We start from the raw sequence: 13288 nt of genomic DNA, 5'->3' as shown, positions 1-13288 counted from the left end.
AACCTGGCACAAGACAGTTTTTATGCAAATTTTAATACACCACACACTCAAAGTTTGAAAGCGCATCAATCTGCCCAAAAATGAGAAATTCTTTGAAGTTTTTTACTAATAATTTCACCAAGGTAAATCAGATCACTTGGAAATATAATAGCACACCTCACACAGCCGAGCCGCTCATTTTGATGTATAATTTGTGGGGGGTGCAGGTTTTTTTCCCCAAACAGTCATTAATAAATTAATCCTATGAAAGCTGATCATTGGTGAACATTTAGTTGGATTATGACAGTATTAAAACTAATATTTATAAATTTCAATATTTATCAACCAATATGAAACTTTTTGAACAATCGGTTAAAACATGACAGTCAAAATATGTGAAAGTTTACTGCAATTTGAATTTTTGCATTTTGCTTTATTCAAACATCTAAATTTCATGCTGTGGATTTAAAATCTACTGTGTTTTGTAGATAATAGATACTTTTTATCCCTGAGACATGACCCTGCTTGTCAGTACATCATTAGATGTACTTTTACTTGGCAAAATCAGAAATATCATATATTACACAGATCACATCCTTATTCCTTAGAGCCAGAGTCTAACTGGGCTTTGACTGTTGATGATGAACTACAAGCAGGTTTTGCAAAGAAGTTTTCAAGATGTCTCAAAACTTTAGAAACTTTTAAAAATTTATTTGAGTATTTTGAGTCAATATTTTTCAACAAAATAGGTAAAGTAGTTGCAGGGATCTTGCTGTCTTCTTACGACCGTCTGGCGGAGGAGGAGGATCAGGGTTGTTCATCATGTTCTTCATGTTCTGAAGCATCCTCCTTTGTCCAACCAGCTCTAGAAGCTGCAGAACCACCCCCTAAAACAGAATCAGATGCATGTCAGATTACACTCTCCACCAGAAAATATAGACTTGTTTCTTATTGTCAGAAGCAACGATGGAGAATTTGAGGCAGACAGGGACTGTAGAATGCTGCAGGACGTTGAAGACTTCCAGAAAAACATTGTTCAGGTAGTCAGCTGGTTCCTCCTCTGGTCCTGCAGCCCTACGGGTGTGAATCCCCCTCACGGTGGAACTAGCTCGGTGTAGCTGCAGGACCAGAGGCTGGTGCTGCTCCTGCAGCTTAGGGAAGTGCAGTCTCTCTGATGGAGGCATGGACATATTTTGGGGGGGGGGGGACATGTCCCCCCCACCCCCACTTTTTCCGAAAAGATTTTTTTTCCCATGCACTTTTTACTGTCTAAAAACAATATTAAGCTAACATGGGCAGCAGCAGACGAGATTATGTCAGGATCTGGGGTGAGTGCTGCACTATTCGGTTCACCTTGCTTCAGTCGCTGCAGGTAGGCAGTTCCTGAGGGCGGCCAGCTGCAGTCAATTCCAAATCAACCGGTCCAGGAGCTGGGAGATCACTTCGCTTTGCTGGATGATTACTCACTTTGGGTAGCTATTGCCATTATAGAGATAACTATAGCTTAAGTCCTTTGCCTTGTGCTCACTATCTGTCATCGTTGTTGTTGTTGTTTTGAATGTATCCCTGTCTTGTCCTCACCAGGAACCCTCGCCACTGACCGTTCCTGCAATAACCCAGATTTCACCTTCAAGCCTGATCTCCATCCACGTCTGGACCGACCCTCTTTCCCACCGCTCACCCCACTGGATTCTGGATTCCCCATCTCCGCAGCTCTCCCCAGTCCTGACTTCCCCCTCAGTATCTTGGATCTCCATCCTACCTCCCAGCCCCGAAGCTGTGCTTACCATCACCGCCACATCTGGCGGTGCACCTTTAGTTTCCCTTGCAAAATAAAACATTCTTATTTTTACTAGTGTCTTTCTGCATGTCTTGGGTCAGGAAACTCCCCACTACCATGACAGATTGGGCCGAGCAACGGTTTAGCAATCCCAACTCTTGAACTTCACTGTGAGGAGTCTGATATGAAACTGTGCAGAAAATCTGAGTCACATAAACCTTGTTTGTCAAAAGCAGGTGTCCCCAAATTTGACAGGTTTATGCTAAAATCCAAAGATTTGAACACAGATGAGGTGCTGGGGTTGTGTTAGTTAAGCTACACCAGTTTAAAGCACATTACAGAAATGCTGAGAGGATTGAACAGACATCTTGACTTGGTCTCAGATTTCTCAGAAAAAAAGTCTGAACTCCTAAGATCGGATTTTTTTCAGAGATTTAAAGAGCAGGTCAAGTGTGCCTCAGAGTCTTACTCCACCCACGTATCAATTTTAAAAACTGCAACATTAGTAGGCGTTGCCTGGCGGACCGAGAGGGCGGAGCCGCGGCAGTGACGAAGACGATGGGTAACGAGACGATGCTAGCTCCCTTCACTCCGAGCAGTCATTAGAAGTGGAGAACGTTTCTCTCCCTCCTTACCCAGACACTCGAGAAGAAAGGGACCAAGTCTATTTGGAGGAAACAAGCGGACCTGAGCCTTATTGTTTTGAGCTTGTGAGTTGCCTGAAACTACCGGAACCGACCCAACAGAACCAGCTCTGAATGGTAAGTAGCCGTTAGCCATAGTGTTAGATTAGCTGCAGGGTTTGGCTCCATGGCCCTAGAGAGCTAGTATTCAGCATGTTTTAGAGGTTTATCTGCTTCAACACACCTGGTTTTAATCAGCAACAAATAGCTGGGCTGCTTAACAGCTAATCTAACCTGTCAAAGCAGGAAAACCACTGAAACGTGCTGGATAGCAGCTCTCCAGGAGCCCCGGGCTTAAGTTACAGTCTGCTGCAGAAAGTTATGAAAATACCCCATGAGAAAATTATTCTGTAATGTGTTCATTTATGTTACACAATCCCAAACAGCCCACTAAAACTGCCCTGATTTCATTATTTACTGATACCAGCTGTTCTCTTGGTTGTAGGTGCTCCTCTGGTGTCTGCAGGTGGTCTCCTCTGCTGGTGTCGTCAGGATCAGGAGCTTCCAGAAGAATGTGCCTTTCAATTACTCTTTCCCCCTTATTTGTTATATAAATTGAGATTTTTTTAATTAATATATTTCCTGTTTTTGTTCATGTCCATAAATACTTAAACATGCTTGAAATTAAAACGAGCTTTTAACAGTGAGGTGCTAGTTTAATTCATCACAATAGAGCTAGTTAAACATGCAACAATGTGATAATTCAATTAATGTAATTTATAAATATCCATTAAAATATCAAAACTGGAATCAAAATGAGACATTTGGCAGCACAAAAAACTTGTCAAACACAACATTTATTATAATAATTGTAGGCAGACAGGAGACAGAGCTGATGGAGGTTCTCAGTCATCGAAGGATGGCTGAAGGCTTTCCAGGAACAGGAGATGTGGTGTTGTCTCTTCTCTCTCTATTCTGCCAGATGAGCTGATAGGTTACAGGTGTGTGAGGACATCCTCATGCTGTCATAACCAGATGACAGGAGTTATCAGGTGATCAGCCAGGCTAATGATGAGATGCAGAAAGAAAACAAATCCAGGACAGTGTACAATAATATGTGGTGTTGCTCACCTTATGTGCTCTTATAGAGTATTAATGTGTGCCTGCCTCATGGTGTAGAGTCCATATTTTGCTGAGTGTCCTGCAATAATGCAGGTTATTAGTTAATTTACTTTTGATAGCAAAGAACAAAATACTTAATGTAAAAGTTATTTACCAGGTGAATCAGCTCACACGTCACCACCAAGTGTCCCAGGGGCAGAATCGGTAGCCTCCTTCATGATGTCATGATGTAATTACATACGTTAATTTAATTGTTAATATCTTAAAAATTCTGAAATGTTTTAATTTTTTTTTACCTTGAACAGTTCACTGAGCTTGCACTGTCACTGAGGTGGAAGCTGGAATCAACAGCAGACACCTCACATCTTGGTCTTTTCAGGGGTGTGGACGCTGCTCTGAGACTTTCTGGAAGATGAATTTCCATCATGGTCCCTGTGTCACAAGACACACTGCGGCTGTGAGCTCTTCTGGCTGGCTATGTAAAAACAAAGAAGCAGCACATTTATAAATAATTAAAAGAACACAAAATCACGTGTAACAATAATCTGTAAAACAAATTAAAACTAGAAGGTAATAATAAAATGTTTACATAGACGATTATTAAAAATTATTCACCTTTGCTTCGCTGGTAAGGCTTCACGTCAGCCTGGACAAGTGCATTCTTGCAGATTACTAAATCAGTCTGACAGCCAGTGTCTTGGGTAGATTTAGCCTGAAAAAAAATACAGGTGCTGGCCAGTAAATTAGAATATCATCAAAAGGTTGAAAATATTTCAGTAATTCCATTCAAAACGTGAAACTTGTACATTATATTCATGCAATGCACACAGACCAATGTATTTCCAATGTTCATTACATTTAAATTAGATATTCATAAGTGACAACTAATGAAAACTCCAAATTTGGTATCTCAAAAAATTAGAATATTCTGAAAAGGCTGAATATAGAAGACACCTGCTGCCACTCTAATCAGCTGATTTACTCAAAACACCTGCAAAGGCCTTTAAAAGGTCCCTCAGTCTTGTTTTGAAGGCACCACAATCATGGGGAAGACTTCTGACTTAACAGCTGTCCAAAAGACAATCATTGACACCTTGCACAAGGAGGGCAAGACACAAAAGGTGATTGCTAAAGAAGCTGGCTGTTCGCAGAGCTCTGTGTCCAAGCACATTAACAGACAGGCGAAGGGACGGAAAAAATGTGGTAGAAAAAAGTGTTAGGGATAACCGCACCCTGCAGAGAATTGTGACGACAAACCCATTCAAAAATGTGGGGGAGATCCACAAAGAGTGGACTGCAGCTGGAGTCAGCGCTTCAAGAACCACCACGAGGAGACTCATGAAAGACATGGGATTCAGGTGTCGCATTCCGTGTGTCAAGCCACTCTTGAACAAGAAACAGCGCAAGAAGCGTCTCGCCTGGGCCAAGGACAAAAAGGACTGGACTGATGCTGAGTGGTCCAAAGTTATGTTTTCTGATGAAAGCAAGTTCTGCATTTCCTTTGGAAATCAAGGACCCAGAGTCTGGAGGAAGAGCGGAGAAGCACAGAATCCACGTTGCATGAGGTCCAGTGTAAAGTTTCCACCGTCAGTGATGGTGTGGGGTGCCATGTCATCTGCCGGTGTTGGCCCACTCTGTTTCCTGAGGTCCAGGGTCAATGCAGCCGTCTACCAGGAAGTTTTAGAGCACTTCATGCTTCCTGCTGCTGACCAACTTTATGGGGATGCAGACTTCACCTTTCAACAGGACTTGGCACCTGCACACAGTGCCAAAACCACCAGCACCTGGTTCAAGGATCACGGTATCCCTGTCCTTGATTGGCCAGCAAACTCGCCTGACCTTAACCCCATAGAAAATCTATGGGGTATTGTGAAGCGGAGGATGCAATACGCTAGACCCAACAATGCAGAGGAGCTGAAGACGACTATCAGAGCAACCTGGGCTCTCATAACACCTGAGCAGTGCCACAGACTGATCGAGTCCATGCCACGCCGCATTACTGCAGTTATTGAGGCAAAAGGAGCCCCGACTAAGTATTGAGTGCTATACATGCACATTCTTTTCATGTTCATTCTTTTCAGTTGGCCAACATTAGAGAAACAAACATTTTTTCATTGGCCTTTAGAATATTCTAATTTTCTGAGATACCAGATTTGATGTTTTCATTGGTTGTCACCTATAAATATCAAAATTAAACGTAATAAACATCGGAAATACATTGGTCTGTGTGCATTGCATGAATATAATGTACAAGTTTCACGTTTTGAATGGAATTACTGAAATATTTTCAACCTTTTGATGATATTCTAATTTACTGGCCAGCACCTGTAGAAGCACATTGTTGTTGGGAGTTTATAAAGTCAGATAATATACAAAAGAAACTGTCCTATATAGGCGCTTTATGACATTCCTAGTGTGTGATCGTTATTATAACATAAAAGTCAGTCACATGTGATGTGGAGAGCCTGAAATGCAACCTCCTGAACAGAATTTCTTACAGAAACGGGTCACGCTGTGGTGTAAAGCTGGATTTCATGCTGTAATGATGTCTGTCAACTAGAGCTGTGTTAGTTAGATTCACTGTTGCAGAATTACCGACTGACACAAAAGCAACCCGAATTTTCTCCGAGCCTGACAGTAGTAGTCATGTGGACCGTTTCGTCGGCCAGGGCTTCGAGGTTTGTTCCGATTCGCCGCTGATCCCAACCTTACAGCTCGTTCCACATTTTGTGAACTTGACATATCAGCCCAAAGGCAGTGCAGACTGATATTAGCTAAATGAAATGAACCACGTCTCTCAAACATTGCATTTAGGTAGGGAATTGTCTTTAGAAGATGTTAAAATTTTTATTTAGCTTACTCACCTCAGACTGGAACCCGCCATGGTGGGGGAGCAGAGTCGGTTTGCTGCATCTAAATCGTGGAAGAGCCTCGGTGGGCACAGCCTCCCTCTTCAAACGGAGGCGTGCAGAACAATCCGGTTCAAACTCCATCATGTTGGCGAAGGAATCGCAGGTAAAATGCTGGTTGCAAACTACAGCACCAGGCGGGAGCTGACTGTTTTCCAGACACCGATTACGCACAATCACTGGCAACTAATTTCTAAGTCCAGTAGAAAGGAGTGCAACCCCACAGAGCCACCGCAACCCCACTACACTACACCTTCTCACCATACTAACACGATATGGAACACTAAACACGAACTACTTTCCTAATAACACTAACAGCTAAACACTAACTAAACTACACTATCCAACAGCCAAGCTAACACTAAATAACACTAAAAGCTATGCTAAAGATTAGGATACGCTAACGCTATGTGCTAATGCTGAACTACCGCTAACCGTCCTACACTCACTTGCAAATCCAACTCCCAACTCGCCACAAGGCGTGGCCGAGATGCTCGTTGCTTTTATAACTTTGACACAGAGCTGCTACGTAGTACTCTACTGGTTTACGTAGTATCTTTCTCTTTAGCCATTGGCTAAAGTGTATTCAAAATGACTCAAACTCTATGCTTTAAGCTGAAGGTGGCACTATGCTGTGGTATTTTTGCAGAATTTTTTTTTTATTTTTAAAGAAAGAGCACCAAAATGATAAAATAATGAATACAACATTTAAAACACTAGTGGACACTCATTTCTACAGTTTATCAGCAAAAAAAAGGTTAATTTAGACATTACTTGCTCTTTAAGTCAGTGATATCTCTTAAATATTTAGAGATTTGTTGTCATTGTAGAATAAATTCCATTTTATTTCTTAAGTAAGAAGAAAATTGCAAGAGTATGGACATTTTTTTCAATGGATGTTGATATTAGTGGAAAATTATTTCTAAATAAACATAAATGGATCTAAAATATTACTGGTACTTTTATTATCACTCGGTTGTGGAAATTCAGTTGAAATTTTGTATGAAAACACTGATAGACTGGTTAAACCTGCAAATTTTATTGAATTTGACTTACATTTTAAAACAGGATTTCACTGTTTAAAAATTATTACAGCTTAAGTTACTCAGAGCCACTGTAGAAAAGTCTGAGTTCACTTGAAACTGTGTGATAGTATAAAGCTTTTGCTGTTTAAGTTTAATTCAAATAGACCTGAAATATATAATAATAACAATAATTATATGTAACAGTGATATTGAAAGGCAGGATAAAAATTTTCACCTATTTCTGTTTTTCATTTCGTTGCATTGGAATTTCATGTTGTCCCACATTTGGCAAGTTTGTCCGGTCCTTATGTCGGTTGTGTCCCCCTCACCTCTAAAGTAAAACAAATATATCTCACTCCAAGACTTTTGTAAAAGTTGGCAGCCCTGCTGCTGGTAACGGAAGGCTCAGGGCGGAAAACAGACTAATGTTAAAATAAAATGTGAATAAGGACAAAATTGGACATTATGGACCACATGCTCACGTGCTCGGTTTGTTCATTAATGTGAGTTTTATTAGTTTGAGCCATTTGATAATTGACTTCATATGTAAAACTCAGATTTTTTTCAGCTGACATCACTGATGATAAAAATGTGATAATATTCACACGGATAAACATTTTTTCAACTAATTGCTGTTTCAAAAGAAGGTCTATGGGCCTCTAGTCTCTAGCCTACCCCTAAATTTTGGGAACATGCGCAGGCAGAGCAAGAGACATTATCAAAGTCCTTTTAAAAGGGAGTGTGTCAAGTTGGACAGCTATTATACATCTGCAACAGGAAATGTTCACTTTATTTCAGCAAAAAATACTTGTGTGCTTAAAATGTCAGTACTTATAGCTAAGAAACGATAACATACGATTTTTTTTATTTAGACATGCTGCGATTTTAGATTTAATGGATTTTAACTTTTGACATTGGATGATTTTGTGCTCAATTCATATTTCTTGATTAGTTAGTGAATCAATATAACTCTTGGCAACTGATGCAAGTGTGTTGTGGTATGAAGCATAGTGCCAAAGGCTTTGGTAATTTTATTTTTGTAGCAATTTTAACAAAGCTCTACAACACACTTCAACAAGGTAACCCAACAAGATTTTTTATTCCTACTCAATACGACACAAAAAATAAATCTAAAAATTGCATACAAAAGTACAACATGTTGAGTAAAATAAAATGATATGACATATATCTTGGTGATGACATGTTCATTCTTGATATTTGAATAAGTTAATTTTTCTTTACCATGTTATATTAGGTGACACACTTTATGTGTTTTAATATGGCATGCAGTGACTATTAAATTGCATATAAAATGAAATGTGCATGAACAGGAAAAAAGACTATAATGAAACAATCAAAAATTTATGGCGTGCATTCAAAAAAATTTAATCCCTCTGCAAAATGCTTTTAACTAGAAAATATTTCAAAGTGATGGAAACGAGCAAATGAAACGAGCTATGTTATTTACACATTTTATACGTTTGTTTTTGTTTTACATTTAGGCTAGGTTCAATGAAATTTATCATTGGTTGATCAATCTTCAAACTATTAGGCACATTAAGTTTTTGCCAAAGTGCATGATTAATTGTATGAAATGGTATTTTAATGCTTTTTCTTTTGGGGTGTTCTTGTTAATTATATATTTTAATGGTAACTCAGGTGTTTTGAATTCAAAGTTTATCGTCTTTTATTTTGAAATGTTTCTCCGGAAGCGGCTACATGCGTCATTTCGTTTGCTGTCGCTCGAGTACTGTAGTAAGTCGCAACAAGGTAACTTCCTCAACCAATCCTGGCTTTTTGCCTTCGAAACGCCGCCGCCAGACCAGACTGGCGAACCTCCCGTAAACGTTACAAAATGAGTCTTCAGTTTCGTTCTCTTCGCAGCAAGTGAAGTTGGTCACTTCTTTTTATTCCCCAAACCAGCGACAGACAGACGATAATGTTGGCGTCATGAAGACTCCGCTTTCCAGACTTTGGAAAACAAGTCGGATTTTGTCGGATGACTCTCGGGAGCTGCGCCTGTTAGCGAACCCTCGTCGCAAAGCACTTTGAAAAATCACCCGCAGGTAAGTTTTTACCGAAGCCTAAATGCGTTTTGAGAAGAGGGTAACGACTGTGCGTAAAAATAATATGACGTGGAAAAGTTTGCTGATGGTTTCTCTCAATAATCCATGTGTCCTCCTAGCTTTGCTTTTTTTCCACCCCTGTGATATTTTATGATTCTCGTTACATTTATGCTGCTTTTATTTACGCACCTTTCTCCTAGGCTACAGCTACATCTCCTCTGGTGACAAATAGTGATGATAATCGTCAGTAAAAAAGACTAAATTCGTGGTTTCAAACAGCCAGACATCGGGATTTTCGTTATTTCCCCTCCCGTCTGATCAGACCCACGACATCGCATCTAGACGTGACTAGTTAGGAGTTTTTGTCGTGCAAACCGCCTTTCGGTAGGCTCGTTTTTGTTAGATGGTGTTGTCCCGTCATTGCACGTTGGGCATCATTAACATCACAATCTCGATGCAGCGGGAGGGGAGGGCAGAAATCACAGCGTGGTGCTTCTCTGGTCTGTGGGTTAGTTTTCAGCCACTCTGCATTAGAGAAACGCTAAAAGACAGGCCCCTGTGTTAAAAAAAGAGAAGTTTTTGACGGGCTTTAACCCTGGGGAGGGATATTCACACCTAACAGGATGCATGCTAATGCGAAGCTGATGAGAATGTGCAAACTTCATTACCAGGGTGTTAAAAAGCTGGCTGAATATGCTGAAGATTCAACCGCAGGACAAGAGATCTGCTTCTTCACCCCCAACATTTGATGCTTGTTCTTCAATAATCCTTGAAATAAAGTGAACTGGCACCATTGGTTCCTCTGTGATTGGAGCCAACACCTGATTAATTTTGTGATGCTTTCAAGGTGACACCTGAATGAACTGTTTGATCTCATTTAAATGTGACAATAGTTTTCTGTGAGAGAGAATATCTTATCTGCGTGGATTAGAGTCAATTAGCAGACCAGACGATGTTGATAATCATCACAAAGACGCAGAGTTTATTTATTCCTTTTCCAGTTTAGATTCAAAGATGAGGATGTTGATGTCTGTGTCTGTGTTGAGTGGCACTTGGTGGCTGTGTATTTGTGTGGTCTGGAGAATGTTACTCCATCGCTGACCAGTTTCTGAGCGTTGTCTTCTTTGTGGGTGTCGGGCACTCCCAGGGAGGCAGACTGGTCAGATAAAAGGACGTCAGGCAGTCTGGGGTGGTAGGTTTCAGTCCAGAAGCTCTTAGGAACCTTGTTCTAGAGCTTTTCACCTCCAGATTTCCAACTCATTCAAAGTTTCTTTATTAAACAAATTAATCTCCTGCAGTAAAACTGGTCGATGAATGGCTAAAACATTTTCAGACTTTGTTTCCTGCATTACATTTTTGAAATAACTGGCATAACTTTCAGTTTTAATGGCAATTTTAGTCAAATGTGATTTATTTTGCTCTGTTACCCGGTCAGGTTGAGTTGTGAGTTTGAGGAAGCCGATTCATGAGTGGTGCTCGAGAACTACTCAACACAAACGTAGTGTGTAGTCCAGCCTGGCCACAAGGTAAGAGCAGAAAGTGTTTATATGACTGCGATAGTGATGATATACTATGATGTAATTATAGCTGCCCTGAAGCGGGCAGCTATTTTGCGCTATCGGCCCCTCTGACCACCACCAGCATAGGCAAGTTAGGTGAAGTGTCTTGGTCAAAGACACAGCAGAATTCCCTGGAAGGAGCTGGGATTGGTCGGGCAGCCCTTAAATGGCCAAGCTGCTTTCCTACTGAGCTACTGCTGCCCTGGTGGCGGTTACTGGTGGAGACTACCTGTGGTGGTAGTACCAGGTTTTAAGCACACTTAGTATCTGCCAGTGATGCACCAATATGAAAATTTTGGCCTTATATCCAATATTAAAATCAATGTTATGGCTGATAACCGATATTTGCAGCTATCAATATGCTGACATTAACGCTTCTAAAATCAGCAATTTTGTATAGAATGAAAATGATTAAAGCTGAATTTACATTATTTATGTACACACACATTTACGGTTCTGAGATGATTACATTCACTGTTCACATGACTTAAAAATTGCACACCTCCCACCACCGTCTGAAACAGTCAAACAAATGGAGACAAGACGGAAAAAATATCGGTTGTTAATATCGGCCCGCTTTTATTTGTTGGACTGATATCGAAATGTTAAAATTGATAAGATCAGCTGATGCCGATTTTGATGCCGATATATTGTCCATCCCTAGTTCCTGCATTTTTTTAAAATTCATAACTATCATTTTAAAGATTACAGGATTGTCGGGTAACAGGTTTGCTGTTTAAATGAAACGCCGTCTAATCTTCAGTTCAGAAACTTAAGGAGACTATGTGTAGTTTTTGCCATTCATTTCTGGAAATATTCATCAAAATGTTGTTGAAAATGAATTAAATGATGCCCAGTTGTTGAAAAATATTGGCGGCTTTGTAACATTTAACCATAAAAATCGGATCTAAAATACATAGGAGGGGGTCTAAGTCTCAGGGCGACGCCATATTAGATGCCATGTTTCCTTCCATGGGAGCCCATGAAGACAGAATGCACTTACTGATTTGTAACAAACGGGCACAAATTTTTCATCATTGTTAAATGTTGCTGTTTTACACATTTACCTGTTCATTTGTTGCCAGTGATGAAAGGGAGTCTGATGTGCTTGTTATTTAGCTAAAGTTTGCACTTCCCAGGGCTTCTTGACCCTAATTGGCATCTGTTGGTAAGGTCTTACTCCAACACAAAAATACAGCTTGCTTGCAACGATTTAGGTATCTGCCGCCCCCTATCACCAGGGAAAATACACACTGTCACTTTAAGAAAGCCTACAGAATAGTTAGAAAATGCAAAGACCACCCCAGAACTTTAGTGTTATTGGTGATGTAAGAAAATATCGATACGCTGAAACATAACAATATTTCTTGTTATGATACTGAATATATTGTTAAAGTCAGTGTATTGATTTTTTCATTGAGAATTTACATGTGAACATCTGTTTCTTTTGTGTGGTGCAATTCAAAGTCCGACTGCTAGGTGGCAGCAGATTTTACCGTCTTCAGTCTTGACGCCACGAGATCTCACGTTGACACTGGATGTGTCCTGAAAGTGTCTGGCCCAAGTTTTACAATTAAATTGAGTCCTAAATATAGCAAATATTGCCTGGTTTTAGTATCGTAATACATCATATCATCTCCTCTGTATTGTGATATATTTATAATATCGCCAGATTCTTCTCAGTACACACTTTTGAGTGTTATACTTCAAAATATCAATGATATATTCATGAAGCGGTGATTTACTACTTCCTGTCTATGGAACTCATGAATATCCATGTCATCTCCAAGAGGTTTGGTCAAATATTTCTAGCCAATATTTATACTTTTTTAGACTAGAGTTGTACAACCTGATTGGAAGTCAGGTTCCAGTTCACGACTGGTTGTGATGGACGGTTTTGACTACATCATTGAAAGTATAATCTAAAGTTTTCAAGTCCTGGAGGCTTCACACCCCAGGAGCGACCTGCAGCAGGGTTTCCGCTCTCCTCAGAAATCCTCATTTTAAACCTTAAACACAGGGGTGAATTTATTTAATGGAATTGGCTTCAAACTGCAACCTTTAACATATTTTTCATGAAAAAAAAAATCAATGTAGTGTTTGAACTTGGGGGTAAGCCTGGTTTATGCTTCTCCGTCAGCTCCGCAAGGGACAGACACGCACGGATTGACGGAAGCGTTTTGCTCTTGTACATCTCCGTCTCCTGGAGAGTGTTGCAAAGCAAT

General features: G+C 40.2%; 1 protein-coding gene and 1 long non-coding RNA gene across 2 annotated transcripts in view; one reads left to right on the top strand and one right to left on the bottom strand.

Moving 5' to 3' along the window:
- Nucleotides 1–3022: 3022 nt before the first annotated feature.
- LOC139062708 (uncharacterized) lies at nt 3023–3697 on the bottom strand. Its single transcript, XR_011516278.1, has 3 exons — nt 3659–3697; nt 3514–3583; nt 3023–3447 (listed from the first exon to the last, which is right to left on the bottom strand). It is a non-coding gene; the product is annotated as an uncharacterized lncRNA (long non-coding RNA).
- Nucleotides 3698–9281: 5584 nt separating this feature from the next.
- The window catches only part of LOC107390086 (activin receptor type-1), a 48180-nt gene continuing 44173 nt past the window's right edge, over nt 9282–13288 (top strand). The window contains exon 1 of the mRNA XM_015966616.3: nt 9282–9504. The gene's annotated coding sequence lies outside the window, so the exon portion shown is untranslated. The remainder of the gene's footprint in view (nt 9505–13288) is intronic.

This window comes from Nothobranchius furzeri, chromosome 14 (genome assembly GCF_043380555.1).
Source record: "Nothobranchius furzeri strain GRZ-AD chromosome 14, NfurGRZ-RIMD1, whole genome shotgun sequence".
In the NCBI taxonomy this organism is placed as follows: domain Eukaryota; kingdom Metazoa; phylum Chordata; class Actinopteri; order Cyprinodontiformes; family Nothobranchiidae; genus Nothobranchius; species Nothobranchius furzeri.
This window is presented reverse-complemented; position numbering and strand designations above follow the sequence as displayed.